Source organism: Nylanderia fulva, unplaced genomic scaffold (assembly GCF_048542155.1).
Source record: "Nylanderia fulva isolate GAGA-0341 unplaced genomic scaffold, ASM4854215v1 Scaffold6, whole genome shotgun sequence".
In the NCBI taxonomy this organism is placed as follows: domain Eukaryota; kingdom Metazoa; phylum Arthropoda; class Insecta; order Hymenoptera; family Formicidae; genus Nylanderia; species Nylanderia fulva.
In genome coordinates, this window is record NW_028190698.1 from 4873770 (window position 1) to 4889128 (window position 15359).

At 37.7% G+C, this 15359-nt stretch overlaps 1 protein-coding gene and 1 long non-coding RNA gene across 7 annotated transcripts in view; one reads left to right on the forward strand and one right to left on the reverse strand.

The window, feature by feature from the left end:
- Positions 1 to 15359, reverse strand: part of LOC114941718 (SAM and SH3 domain-containing protein 1) — a 310795-nt gene that overhangs the window by 142792 nt on the left and 152644 nt on the right. The window lies entirely within an intron of this gene.
- LOC114941725 (uncharacterized) overlaps positions 9622 to 15359 on the forward strand; it is a 124044-nt gene continuing 118306 nt past the window's right edge. For 2 of the 3 annotated variants that reach the window (XR_014925923.1, XR_014925924.1), the window contains exons 1-2: positions 9622 to 9750; positions 10376 to 10510. This is a non-coding gene — a long non-coding RNA (uncharacterized LOC114941725). Of the gene's footprint in view, positions 9751 to 10375; positions 10802 to 15359 lie in introns of those variants that run through there. The other variant, XR_003821695.1, reaches the window with a different exon arrangement.

The following is a 15359-nucleotide window of genomic DNA, read 5'->3' on the forward strand; positions in this document are numbered from 1 at the left end:
GGTGGTCGCAGCTCAAGAGAGCGCAGGTGCAAACTCGTAGAATTTCGTCGGCCGTGACGTAGGTGTCCCTATGGTTAACCGAGCTATCTGACTGTTTCTCTCCTGTTGACTCGAAATCATCGAGCGACCATCTGCGGCTTACCTATTCATCTATCGATATACTGTTGACCGGTCACGTAAACTTGACATCGTTCATCGACACAAATGTTTGAACGATATAAAGATAGTAGTAAACAAAACGTCCTCGAAAATTGCGTTTGCTTTAAAAATAGGTGTTAAAAATATCTCGTTGTAGCAAGTATAACGATGTAATTAATCCCTTCGCGTGGTAATACCGTTTTAATTAATCTTCCTCTTTGGGATTACGCATATACGCGGAGTTCGGATTAATGCAAGAAGAGAGTGGCGTTGCAAGATTCAACGTGATACGATTACTATAATTATGTCAGGAAGCCTTTACGAATTAATGTTAGTGCGATTTGTCATATTTTTGCGCGACCTACTTCAGACCGCGAACCGTCTCATCGCAAATTTATGATCGCAATTACACGAGTGAAAAAACTGTAACATAATGAAATTTCCATAACAATCGAGATTGTGCAATTGGACTAATAAAATTGTCACGATCAAATACAAACCGGCAAAATTGATGTAAAAACAAACAACAAATTAATTAAGTTCTTTACATACTGTGTATATTCTGGTTCAGTTATCATTGATAATACGCAATTACACATTATAAGAGTACATTTGTGATTGCATTAAGATTCAGCGTAATTTTATAGCCATTGAAACTATCATATCTTTAAATCTTGAATATTCAGATTGATATAGTTATACACATACATAGATAAATATTTCATCCACTCTAAGATAGTGCAGTCTCAACAGTAATTAATAATAAATAATACATAGAAATGTACCATTTTATTCTAATGTCGATGCGCGAAATTATTTCCAGCGAAGTGCTCTCTCGACACTTCTATCGATTATCGCTATTCAACGTCCATCGTAATCGTTTTACGTGCTCTTGTTTTCCATCGCGTCGCTCTATTACCCTTCTCCGAGAAGCCTTTTGCCGTTTATTCAATCCGATCGTTGGCCAGTTTCCGCGGGGCCGCAGTTTCGCGCAGCGTGAAACCGGAGAATCAAAGTGAACTTTGCACGGTTAACCCCGTAATCAGTGCTCGACCCAACAAAAGTCGATTCGCCGAATTTCCCCGCGGCAATCGATATCGATATCGCAATGGGGAGGGTTCCCTTCACCCCGGATGGTTTCCGGTAATTCAGCACCATCGCCGTCCGGCGACCGCAAATTATATGCGTTTTATCGCGCCGCTTCGAGCGGTGCGCGACACGTGCGCGCGTGTAATCTCTCGCTCGCGTTGTTTCACGTATCGTTGCGTACGGGACCAAAGTGCGGAATCTCTCCCTCAAGCGTGGCGGCGACTCTCGATAAGCGACGCGATTTCGCGGTTTGGAAAAACCTCGCCGTTGAAATAATCGTTAGCTCTCGCGAGCCACATGTCGCGGTTCTTTCTCATCTTTTCCTTTTTTTCCCGCACACGCGAGTGACTCGTGACTGATATACGTAAGTACGCTTGTAAGAAAAATTGTATAGTTAAATGACCGTTCAGCGACGCGTTTGCCTTGAAAATAAAACACGCCGATACATTTCTTTCTTCGAAAAATGACGGGCAAATATAGAGATAATCGCGCGCTTTATAGCTTATAAGACAGCGCGGGTGTCGGATTATAGTTGGGGAAATCCGATACACAGGATATCTTGCGATATATCTCGCTGAGAGGTGTAATATGTAATCGATACAATAGTGTGTGTTCCGATATATTCGTATCGTTAATGAAGCCAATGTTATACAGATGGAGGATCTCCACGCATGAGTAGCGATTATTACATAAAGGGGGCGGGACGGAGCGATAAAGGGAATCAAGATTAATAAAGGGCATGATATAGGTAAGCTTAACACACCATTTAAGTTCCTCCAGATGAATGAATCTGTCTGAACGTATATCTCGCACTTATTCTTGCGCCGCTAAATGGCACAAGTTTTTTAATGCTTTTAAAGAAGACCACTTATTTCTCCCTCCTCTGCCTTTCTCGGATTCTGGCTCTTACAACCATTTGTAAATCCACGTAAGCTCCTAAGTAGGTAGTTACATTAATACGATCATCCTTTTCTGCTAGTGTAACGGTCGGCTTTCCGGCAGCATATTTTATAACGGCAAATTTTACGATAATTTTCGTACTTTCCAATCTCCTTCCGTTCCTTAATTTGGTGTGCCACGAAATAGTTGTTTCGATATAATTTATGACGTGAATATTAGTTTTAATGGCACAAGATTAACGTTTTTATTCTTACGGGTCATTGCGAAAATAATTTCCGCAATTCGTGCAGCGCAGCTGGGTTTCACAATTTACCCCGTTACAAGCCCCGTATATACGGATAATATGGGGCTGTCATCGCTGAAAACACGCGTGACCGTAAATCCAAAGAAGGGCGGTACTTAAAAGGCCGCACGTTGTTCGTCTCTCCGTTATTCACCCCTCGACGCTCGTTTTTGCGCTGATGTAGGTAAGTAGTATGCAGTACCTTTCATTCCTAGTCAATGATGTGCAAATGTTGAAAGTGTAACTATGCAATTTCGATTATTCGCAGTATATATACCCTCGTAGAGATCCTTACACAAATTTATCCAAAGTATTACCAAAAATTTATATATTGGATATATTCAGAAGATTTGAGCAGTATTTAACATTTCTGTAATTTTATCTTGCACGATATATTGGATTGGTCTTTTTGATCCAAACTTTTCGAAAAATATAGTAATATATATGTGTTATATAATGGACATTGCTTTCTGAAGATTAACGGAGAAAAGTTGACGAAGTGAGTTAAAATGAATGGAAGTAAAGTTGAAGTAATGGAACGATCGAGTTTTTAGTTCCGTTTAATTTATGTTCGAGATATATCTATTCGCCTGCTTTTTCGAGATATAAATGTAAATTGTTCTTATCAATCGATAATAATTACGAACAGAAATGTATTGTGCATTATTTTAAATATATATATATGTATATAAAATTGACGTTCTTTATTCCGCAATGCATATATTTTCTCATCGCACATGCATTCGATAAAACATTCAGACATGAATGATGTTTTTGTATTCTCATAATTTAACGGAGCCAAATGAATGGCTGATTTATTCATGAAATGCTATTCAAACTTTAATAAGCATGTTCGTCGAGCAAAAATTATCAAACATTTATGTGATAAGAAAATGATAAAAAAGTAACGTAAGAAATGGAAACTGAAAAGAAAAAAAATAAACAGTATTATTCCACTATTCTATTCATTACACATCCGACTGTATGTAAATTATTAGAAATATAAATACGCGCCGTCTTTTGTTATAATTTTCCCACTCTTGCAATTTTTCCCTTCCTCGATTTTTATCTTCGTTCAACGTCAATAATCAAATTTAGCGTGAAATTTTCTTGCTTTTCATCGACCCAACGAGTCCAACTCGCAAGTATTGTGCGAGATGTAAGAAACAATAAGAGACACGTGTAATCTACACCGAAGGGTGAAGTATAAGAAACGCGTGAAGAGAGAAAGAGGAGAAAGGGTCGCCCATTGATCCTACGCGACGTCACAGGTCGGCTATGGTGGAAGAACGCGGGGGTGCGCGACGTGAAGTATGAAGCCACCGTTGGAAGAGGGAATAAAAGCTAACCGCCATAAAGCCATTGATAGAGGTCGTTTGAGTTGGTCGTTAATGGCATGGAAAAATAGCGAAAGCCAAGCTAACTTTGCGCTATGACTCGGTCGTGGCAGCTGCTCGTCCCGGAGATACACGTCGGGCAACGAACAGAGAAAATACAACGACGATACAATACCGTACGTGATCCTCGCTTTTTCTACGAGTCTCTCGGCGTTGGCTCTCTTTCTCTCTTTCGTTTCGACGTCCCTCTCCATCTCTATCTCGCTGCGGTTGGTCGAACGTCGCCACCAGAGGTAAACGACACGTATCGTTGCCGATGATTGTAAGGTAACGGTCGTCGTCGCAACCACGACGGTGGCGACGACGAGGGTGATTGTGATGGCGACGGGGTTGGTGTGTACAGCCGGACGAGACTACACTAGGATGGGTTAAAGAAATTGTAGACGCAATGGATGGAGAGAAACCTTGGAAAGCTCCTCCTGGCACTGTGTACTCTCTTAACTGTCCGCCGAGCTTTCGAATGAGCCTCATTTTCAGTTCATCACCTGAACCGAGTGTACACACTGCTTTCACTGGTGGAATGAGACGGACGCTAGACCGTCGAATATATTGCGGAAACGCGAAAAAGCTGAGAACGGCGAATTTTTCCGAGCGAATAATGCTTGAGATAGATACTATCAGTCTTTGAGAAATAACAATTTCATCGATAAATGAGGTGCGACAAAAATATTCATCTTGTACATCGTCTCTTGGACTTGCTATTTATATAGGTATAACTTTCGAAATTAAAATTTATAATCTCCGCATAATCATCAGATAGCAATCTTGATCTCCAAGAAATTCTTATAAACAAATCTTTACAGTATGAAATATTTGTATTTTTCAATATACATTTTTATATAATATTTTCTGCAATAATATTATTTCATTATAAAAACTGCTTACCTACAAACAGAATGAAAAATATGTTGAAAAAGAAAGATGGCAATAAACGCGCGCAAAGAAATATATTTCGCAATATATTCTCGTATTTTTCGAGACCTAGAAATCCAGAAATGAAAAGCTATAATATTAAAAGTCCAAAGCTCTTTATTTAACTGGAAATTTTTCAATAATAAAAAAGTAAGGAAAATAAAAATAACAAGAATTATATAGCAGTCAATAACAAAGCATGATGATTATTTGCACGAATAAGAAATAAATATACCGCGAGTATATATAAAAACACATGAAACATGCTGCAATAATTGTCTTAAACTACTTAAAATGAATTGGATTATTTTTACAAAAACTCTATTTTTTTCCCCCTCTCTCTTTCTTAATAAAAAGTATTTTCCCTTATAATTAAAGTGAGAAATACACGATAATAAACTTAAACGGTAATCACCATGTGTTACACACAACGTTCCGTGAATCTTCGCGGGATTATACAGAAGCGGCCAACCAGAGTCCAGTCACTGCGGCTTATGAAAATATTACAACTTCGTGCATTACGATTGCATAACGTTTACTCGAGGAGAGCGAATCTGCGAGGATAATTTCCGGCTATAATAATTAATAAGGCTCGCGCAGGACGAATATCCTTCTCTATACGTAGGAGGAAAGGTTATCGGGTGGATCCCTCCCGCTATTCTACCACAGAGCTTTCTCTCGATCCCATCGCTCTTGCCAATTTCCGCGGCTACTCCTCCCTAATTAGGAGATTAATTATAGCAGAAACGTCAGACGAGGATGTTTAATACTGCGCCCTAAAGCGCGATCGTTCCATTTGTTCTTGTTCTCGATCTCGCACGGTCGTGCTACTGAAAAAACAAATCCCCCTTATTTGAGCAAAACGAAGAGTTGTACTAATTACATTTTCCCGCGATATTGTCGTAAGAAATGTCAACGATCGCATGCCGAGCGTTATTTATTATTCCGAACCAATTTCCAGAGGGTTTTTATCGAGACTCTCAACGTTCGCACATCGAGAAATATCTGAGAGACATTATCGCATCGTGTACGGAACCGTAGTTAGCGAGGGATTGAAAACCATCGATATGTACATGTGTATATGCACAGGAAGACATCATCGTTATTTGTTCAGACAAACTCCCTCGATCCAAATGCTTTGCTTTCTCCAACTGTACTTGCATATGCAATACTTTATAAATACTTGTGCCAACCATTGCTTGATCGTATTTAAATTTCTGTGAATAAAATACAGACCACATGAAAGCTTTCTACTTTAAATCACAGACAAGAAATTATTGATTCAATAATACAGATATTTCCCGTTTCTAGTAAAGCACATAAATCTTTGAAGAGTATGTACTGCATAAAAAAAATTACCAAAAAAGTATCAGTTTGCGAAATTAAACATCAAACAAAAATAAGATTATTTAATTAAATTTGTCGACGAAAAAAAATAATTAAAGTATCTTATACAAGTCTTTTTCATTCGGTTCGTTTCACGACGCTGCTTGTGCCATTAGTGGTTAAATATGGCGCCGCGATTCGTCCGCTCTTTAAGTTTTTGTTAACGTACGTAGCAACGAAGCTTTTCCGACTCTTCGTTGCTCGATCGTGCTTAATTTGCAAGAGAGTTAGTTCGCCCGATGCAATTATACCTGTTATTCGTTGCGCGCGCGGAGGTTTGCGAGTCTTCGCAAGGAAGGATTTACGGTGTGTACATAACTCGGAGCGAAACAAATGCACGTCGACGTTTTCATTCCCTCCCTAAAAAAACGTCAGCTTTATCCACTGTTTTTTGGGGTGTCACGGCGAGTTCACGCACCGAAGAAAAATAACACACTATCGACAAATTATTTCGTCGGACTGTTTTCAACCTGTCCTAAAATTCTATATTATTCGTTTATTTCTTAGCACTTAAATATATATATAATATTTTATATATATACAAATAAATATAAAATATTACTTTAATAAAATACAATATGCAAGCGTTGCACATAAAATATTATTAAAATATTAGCTTCGCAGAGAGAACCAGGAAATAATCAAAGATCTATCAGTAACCGCACGTTTTTTGCCGGACGGTCGAGAATCAATTCGTCACTATGGCGAAGCAACATATGTATGTCGCTCGCGAATCCTGTACCTGATCGTCGCGCAATCACTTTAGCCGTATTTCGAACGAGTTCCATTCCACACGCACCGAATACGACGACCATTCGTTTAACACGCGCGACAAACTTCCCCGTCTTCCGACAAACACTTTTGAGAGAAAAAAAAAAAAAAACTAAAATAAAAAATAGTGAAGGACGAACTACGCTACGCTAATTCACGTTAGCGGCCGGTTTCCAACGGCGCGGCGTTGCCTGTCGACGAAACACCGGCATACACGACATTTCAATCTGCAAGAGTCGAAAGCGGTTTATTGTTATTTTCTTTTTTTCCTCTTTTTTCCACCTTTTTTTCAATAGCAGTTAGTCGACGCGTGTACCGCGAGTTCTGCGCGGATACGCCCGGCTAAAACGGTTATTCCCAGGTGAGCACGTGGCGCTGATTGGCGATACAGAGCGGGAAGGGAACCGATCAGGCAGACTCGAGCGGATGCGGCGCAGATTGGTGAGACGCGAACGATGATGGGCATGTTGACGATTAAAAAAAAAAAAAAAATTTTTTTCTTTTTTTTCCCGACAAAAATTGCCGAGAAGGAGCTATCGCCGTATCTGCAATGACGTATCCCGCGCCTCTGTGATGACCATGATTAATAGTGTCAACACGATACTATAGTATTTTTTCTCCCGTATGTGTCGTTCGTTCGTTTGGTGGCGATGTCCCTCTCATTCTCACCCTCGATATCGCTAGATCGACTTTCCGGCTTTTTTCCCACGAGCCGAAAATAACAACTGCAATAAGCCGCTTGTATGCGCGCGCGAGCTTTTCCACATATTAAACCGAAATCTACCAAAGATATATATCCGATATCGACGCGGATGAGGAAGAGGCATGGTGATACTTGACCATGAGCGAGACGGACAAGAATTGCCACGAGGAACATCGATACGTTCCGGACAATGCGATATTGAGGCAGCCACGAGTCATTAAGCCGTGGCGTTATCAGAAGGTGCAAGAGAGGGATGAGTGGAAAACCGTCGCGGGGGGTGTGAGGAGGTGAGGGAGGGGGACAGAGATGGGGCTAAATTGTCGAGAGTGGCAGTCGGGAAAGCTGGGACGGGGAAAAAGGGGAATGAGGAGTGTCTGCTACGCGGTCGGAATAAAACAATGCCCTTCCTCGAGAGATGCCGCCGTTTCACTGCTGTGTTGCTGCCGTTCCTAAGAAAAGAGAAAGAGGCGGAGTGGCTGCTTGAAACAGATAGTCCAGACTGATATATATATATATATATATATATATATATATATATATATATATGTATATATCGGGGAACCACCTGCACTTAATAATTTAGAAGATTGGCGGCGTACGCACGATTCCGCTTCTGAATTTCGCTTATGAAACGTAATCTGCTTTCGTCGGTCTCAAAGTATTTTATTATTTTCTAAGATTGCGACAAATTTTCTCTCTTTATGTGTAAAATGCTAAATATTTAATGACCGATGTATATATTTACATGAAGAGTGTTTAGTTTATAAATTTACATATATCTTCTTCATATTTTCTTTCATCTATATAGATAAACTTGGAATGCTATAATAGGTATATTCTCTTTTTTGGACAAATGCTCTGCTATATTAAATTCTAAGCTAAATTGATATTTTATTTATTCCAAACTATATTTAATAAAGTAAATAATCGTGTGAAATGTAATTTGTAATCGGATAGAGAGATGATTGTATACATATATAACAATTTATATACGAGTACATAACTAATGCAATAAATAGATTAGTATTATTGTACAGATAATGATGATATTATTTCATGTAATTTCACGTATATTGTATAATTCTGATGTGCTAAATATATAGTTAAATCCAAGAAAATTACTTGTAATAGATGAACATATAGGTATAAAATTACATACATATTAGAATTGTATATGTATATGGTAATTTTCACATTTGCACATATATGTATATATATATATATCTCGTAATTAATTTATCACCATTCTCTGACCACTATTGTTTATACTGATTTATGCGTGAGATTATCAATGTTTTATATATAAATTACCTCAAGCCGTCCAAAATTTATGTTAAAAAGTTGTCAAAAATTTAAATATATTGTAAATATATGTAAATTTATGTAAATTTAAACATAACATTTTGCGAAAAAATTATATAACAAAATAGAAAAAAATAGTAGAGAAAATATACATGAGAATTTTGTTTTTTTTCTTCTCTCTTTTTTTTTTGATTAAATATTTCTCTAGATTATACAATTTCTTCCTATATTAAAGTCGCCAATGTTAAATTTATAGATCACTTGGAAATGACGACTTGCATAATATTGTATAGTATATGTTTCGTGAGGCAATTTTATGCTAGATGTAATATCGATAATACTAATACGATATAGAAACCGCTTGTCTGTGCTTGCCAATCTATTGACTGAGAGACGATTATGGAAACTTCGATTGCAGAGATATTTTTACCGGCACAAATGTTAGTATTTCCGCCGGTGTCTCGTTAAAATGTCTTTCAAATATAAAATAAATATCTTCTTATTACCGATCGTTTTGCAACAAGATTTTGATCCGCTTAATTTTAAATTTGATACAAATGTTTTTAAAAAAATTTCGCGAAATCGCGACAATGTTCTATTTACGCGATATCTCTTTGATTCTTCCGTATTTGTGAATACGACTAAAAAAGCAACGATAACGAGCTCGACGACAATGATAACGACGACGACGACGACGACGGCGATGTCGTCGACGGTAATATCCCAGTAGGATTATTTCTGTGCTTAGAAACAGCCGGTGCTGCGCTGATACCGAGACGACGAGAAAGGATTAATAGTTTCTTTCCTGCAATCCCGGCAGCAGCGAGCAGACGTTCGCGTCTTTATAGAATGATGCGAATCTTCGAAGTGTATGTATCAGCGAATACGAGAAAATTTTGGCTCCAAGTTTAACTTTAGTTCTTTCCCTTCGTCTTGGCAGAGAAAAATCCGCTCGTACAAGAAGAAGAAACAATGTCGATTGCGATGAATCCTGGCAAAGAAACCGTACTCGGCTTTGTTGCTTTTTAATATCGAGATTTTATTGGCGTAAGGACAAACGCGTGATCTGTTTGATCTATATGTCAATTCTAAATTGTAATTTTAACCATAAAGAAGCGAGTATTACAAATTACTATTAAAAGATTTTTTTCTTTAATGCATATCACATAAAAGAATATTATAATCGCTTACTTGTGCTGCAATAGATAAAAGCAGACAGATAGAAGGTAGAAGCATCGACCAATAGTGCTCTCATCGTCAAAGTAGACTTACCTGAAAAAATAGAAAAAATTCGATTAGTATATATAAATGAAAAATATATGGGAAAGTATTTCAAGGTTTTAACAAATGAAAAAAAAATTTTTTCGTATATATAGAACATTGCGAGAAAAATTAAAGCAACAATGCTCGAGTCTCGTGTTGCTAGAGATCCATCTTAAGGATCACGTATGTGTGGGCGAGAAAATTATGTTTTATCGTCTTTCTTCTTGACAGCGCATCTTAAGATACGTAGAAAGCTTCGAGAAGAAACGTGGCACTGATTACGATGGATGATAATGGCGTACTCCTCGATAAAGTGCGGCGCAACGAGAGCGAATTCAAGGATCACGCACGGCTCTTCGCGCTTTCGTAAGTATGCCTGTGCAACGCGGCCGGTTTCCGCCAACAAGGCGAAGTTGCAGTCAAAGTGCAGAATCGTGTAAATCGGTTGGTGCGATTCATCAGGAGGTCCAACGACGACAAGTCCCGTTTCGCGCGTCGGAGATTAATAACGATAAGATAAAGCGCATAAAGTTGCAATTTTTTGAGCCTCGAGTGTATTCAATGTTTCGTACAATGCGTCTATAAAATTATATTTAGTAAATATCTACAAGGACCATTACGCTAGGATATTTATAAAATAAACGCGTGATTACATTAGATACATTTTTTCCTAAGATTTTTTTTAGCATAATCGTGATTATTTTATACAGGGTAAAACACGAATAATAATTATGATACTTGTAATTAATACTAAAATATATTATAATATCCTTAATTTCGTGAGGATAAATTCGATGACATCTGGATCGATAGGATTCGAATAAGAGAAAGACGGCCCACATCTAAGAACGTTTTGCTTCCATCGATCTCGAAAGAGAGAAGCCGTCCGCAATGCTTTTATATATTTGGCAAAACGGTTGAGATAGACTGTTGAGTGACGGTAAAACACGAACAGACTGACGGAGATCGATTGCACGGTCTTAGGCTTAACTATTATCTCCGGGCAAAAGATTCGGCCTACAAGAAGCATCTACAAAATTACTTCACAATTACATGCTCTTCTAACCATAAAAATGTAATTTATTTGCGCGTTAACATCGTTTCCGACATTTTATTAATTAACGTAATTAATACAGATAAATTATATAAAAATTTGATATTTGTATATACGTCAAAATATAATTCGCGAAAAATATATCACACATAAAATAGAAAATTTTCCAAATTTCTTCGTATACAATTTTCTCTTCAACATAAAATCTTGCAAATTGAGGGAGTGTTTCGTATCGTTCATCATCTTCCTGACCTTCGTCCGGTGCTGTTGAAAGCCAAATATGTTAGAATCATAAATACTTGTCGTTTTTGTTCCGCGATTTCGATGTCTGAAACGAGCAAATATCCGTAAAATTGATACGATTACGAGCTTAAGTTTCAATCCATGGATACACAGCGTCTTCCGCCTCGAGACCGAATTTCTTCGATCGCGATATATCTATAGATCTTTGGGATACTTCGATCAGCTCACTAAGATATGCTATATATATATATATATATATAATGTTCTCACATCCGCTAAAGCGGAATACTCGACTGGGACAAGTCGGGATAAAAGGATCTCGGCGGACCGATTTCGACACGATACTCTATTAAATGCACGGTTGCCGCGAGCGATCTTCAGAAGCCAAACTTTATCTTCGTCATGTCGGCTAGATAAACGACGCGCATTTCAGATGTGAAGTTGACTAGTATCGAACTACGATCGGTTTGCGTTGGATACACGAGTTTCCGAAAGGGGCTGTGTACTTTGGCGGAGAAATCTCGAGTCTCGATATCCGATAAAACGATCGCGCGGCAAAATCCCTCGAGAATCCCGAAAGCTTCTTAAAGATCCGAGAGGAGGGAAAGGAAGGTAGGAAAGAAATGTCCAGATTCTTCTGCCCTTGGTATTTATGAGAAAACGTCTACATATTTATTGGAAAAACACGGAAATTAAGAAAGCGGCATGTCAAGCAAACTGTAAATATAGAATAATACATAATTGACATTTTTTTTACATAAAGTATAAAAATATAAATGTTTTTTTTTATTGAAAAGAGGTTTAATTAAATCTTTTAATATATAACACATATCACGTTCCGTAATAAGCAAATAATATAATTATAATTAAAAGTAATTTGTTAAAGAGTCCTCTAATTTCTCCCTCATTACATTTGATAAAAGAAATTAAGTACTGGTCGTTCGTATAATATGTTAATCGTCCGAATTTTGGCAACAGAAAGCTTCTCAGTTTAACAGGATTGTTTTGCTTATGGACCCCTCGCTTGTCATTAAACTCATACGTTCGTCAAAGATCATTTTGGCGATTAAAATGCACGGGAGTTTTCGGAAAACCGAAATGAGTTATTGTCGAAAGTCATTCGTATGAAACACAGCTGCAGCGCGTTTTACTGCGCCGGATTATAGGCTTTATGGCGTAATTTAATGTCGCAGTTGAACAATTTGCAGCGCCGCATTACACGGAATTTCGTTCGTTAAAGCAAATACAATTACTGAGATTCCACGGCGCCATAATTGGATGGGAATACCCGCTGCTGAAACTTTAGTTATAACGTATGAAGCGTTATCTGTTCAGCGATATTTACTTATCCGGCGTTAATGCCGCGTTGTTCTTAATTTCGTGAATTCGCATTTCGACCCATTCGTACGTCGACGCATTTAATTAACAGACGGTTTACTCATGCGTCTCTAATAAATTTACAACCATTATACGATACTCTTGTTCCCCGGGCTTTAATATCCTTTCATTATGAAAGACTTTTCATGCACATAATATTGCGTATTGTAAAAACACGCATTTTATAAAGCCTACTAATCGAAAGTATTCTTGATTATTGGTATTTCAATAATGACGGAAATATAAATAATTGGTATTAATTGTTTGTCAAATATTTTTACGTATACACAAGTTATGATCGTATTATTTAATTCATTTTGACAATTTAGGAAAGTCAAGAGTTGAAAAAACCTGATATCAACTTGAGCACATTTTTAATGTAGAAAAGGTAATTTTTACGGATATGTAAAATGAATAAAAAGAGACCACTGTGTCCACTATTAAGATAAACCGCTTTTTCGCATCAGATTTTAAATGGAAATCGAGTTGACGCTTCTTCCATTCGATTCGGGATTTTCCAGTGAACTATACTGTGAAACTACTTGGATCAATTTTTTCTAAATGCGGTAGGATCTTTAATGGCGACTACGAGAAGCCGGTAAAAAAAGCCGGCACCAATTTCCTGAACGAATATCTCTGAAACGGGAATTGTCTGGCGTGATTGCGGCGCTATGGAAAAGTATATAGCGATTTCTGAACACAATAAAAAGCCAATGGCGCCAATGGGAATAGCGTGAACTTATCCTTGAATATAAATAGTAAAATTACTCGTAACAATTTAATTACTATATATATATCTCTTATATTTTTAGCGCGTATAGCCGCAGTATATTTTTCGACTATATATAGCAGCTTTAAAGAAACATACATCTTTTATGAGCTTGTCTTAATGGCCAGGCTTATTTTTGTACATGACGTAAGGCGTCACATAAAATCTCATCGCGAGGAAACCGAGCAGCATCGCTGGTTAAATTCATCCCGTAGATTATAATATAAAAAGGAATGCGAAAGAGAGAGAGAGAGAGAGAGAGAGAGAGAGAGAGAAATTTACGATATGGTGTCAATTTGGCCTTTGAGACTCTAAAACCCCTTCATTCACTTAGGATGCCGGCCTAGTAACGGTTAACTTAGTTTACGATCGCCGCTCCGAGGTGACGGAGCGCATAGGTGGATGCTTATACGTGGCCACGTGTACCAGAAGCCGCATGGAACGTATCTCGCGCGTCTTATATGAAGGCACAAGAAGTAAGTCGTGAGCTTTCGCGGGGCGAACGTGCTTTCCGAGGTTATTACCTCGCGGAATCAAATCCCCGCAAGGTACGTGCCCCATGTTAATACCGAGCGGTGAGGCAGTAACGGCGTAACTCGTTACGGGTTCATTTTGTGGAGGGTTTGGGGCTGGCGAGAAAGTGAGAGACGGAAGGCGAAAGAGAGGGAGAGAGACCGAGAGGTATTCACGAATAGCTCGCGAGTTTACGATTGCGCGCGAAAATGCGAGAAAATCTTATTTTCCACGAGCGTCGTCGTCGCATCGAGGGTACGCGTCAGTCTCGATCACCTAGCTTTAAGTATTCGCCAACGAAAGCTCGTGATTCTCACGGAAGATTGTTCCAACTACGTCATTTCACTTTGCGGAAAATCAATTCTTCCTCCTGTTATTACAGGAAATTTAAAAGCATGGTAATATGTTCAGAAATGGATTTCAATATTTATTACATTGGCAAGATTCTATAATCAATATAAATCGATATAAATAGATCAATGGCATGTAATTGGTATTAGAAATTTTATTTTTTATATTTTAATCAACTTGTCATGTATCATGCTATGACAAAATTAATAGAATGTCTTTAATTTCATTATTTGTTATACTACCTAAAATATATGGTATAACATTAATATATTAAATGTAAAAATTATATTTATATATAATTTATATTTATATATTTATATTTTACCTTTTTATATCATTATTTTTACGCTCACATATTATAAAACTTAATTCGATTTGTCATCTATCAATCGATAATGTTTCATTTTTTATGTGTCATTTTAATCATCGAAATACATTCTAGATATATTAATTCTCTCAGAGCAGATGCGTACCATATTTGCGTGTGCAATATCTGGCATCAAGCAAACTGAGAGTCCTTCATTCATAATGAATGATTCAAGATCGCAAACGCTTAAACGTAGGCACTTGGTATATACGATTCGCAGTTAAGATCATGGTTCCTGCAGGAATCTACATGCGGAAGTAATTATCTGAGACAAAGAAAAAACCAACCGAGTTAATATTTATAGTTTGATAAGATCCATTCACATAGCGTGATGCGATTCACTACACCCACCGAGCCGTTAAGCAATGATTAAGCAATTTTAAATACAACGAGGAAATCTCTAAGATCATATTAACGCGTTAATACGGGATCAAGCAGCTCGCGGGGTGATATTATCGACCTAATAACGCCCAAACTACTTTGTTAATCTTAATTACAACGGCAATAAAGAAGCACGCTCTCTCTCGATCCTTTCACGCGA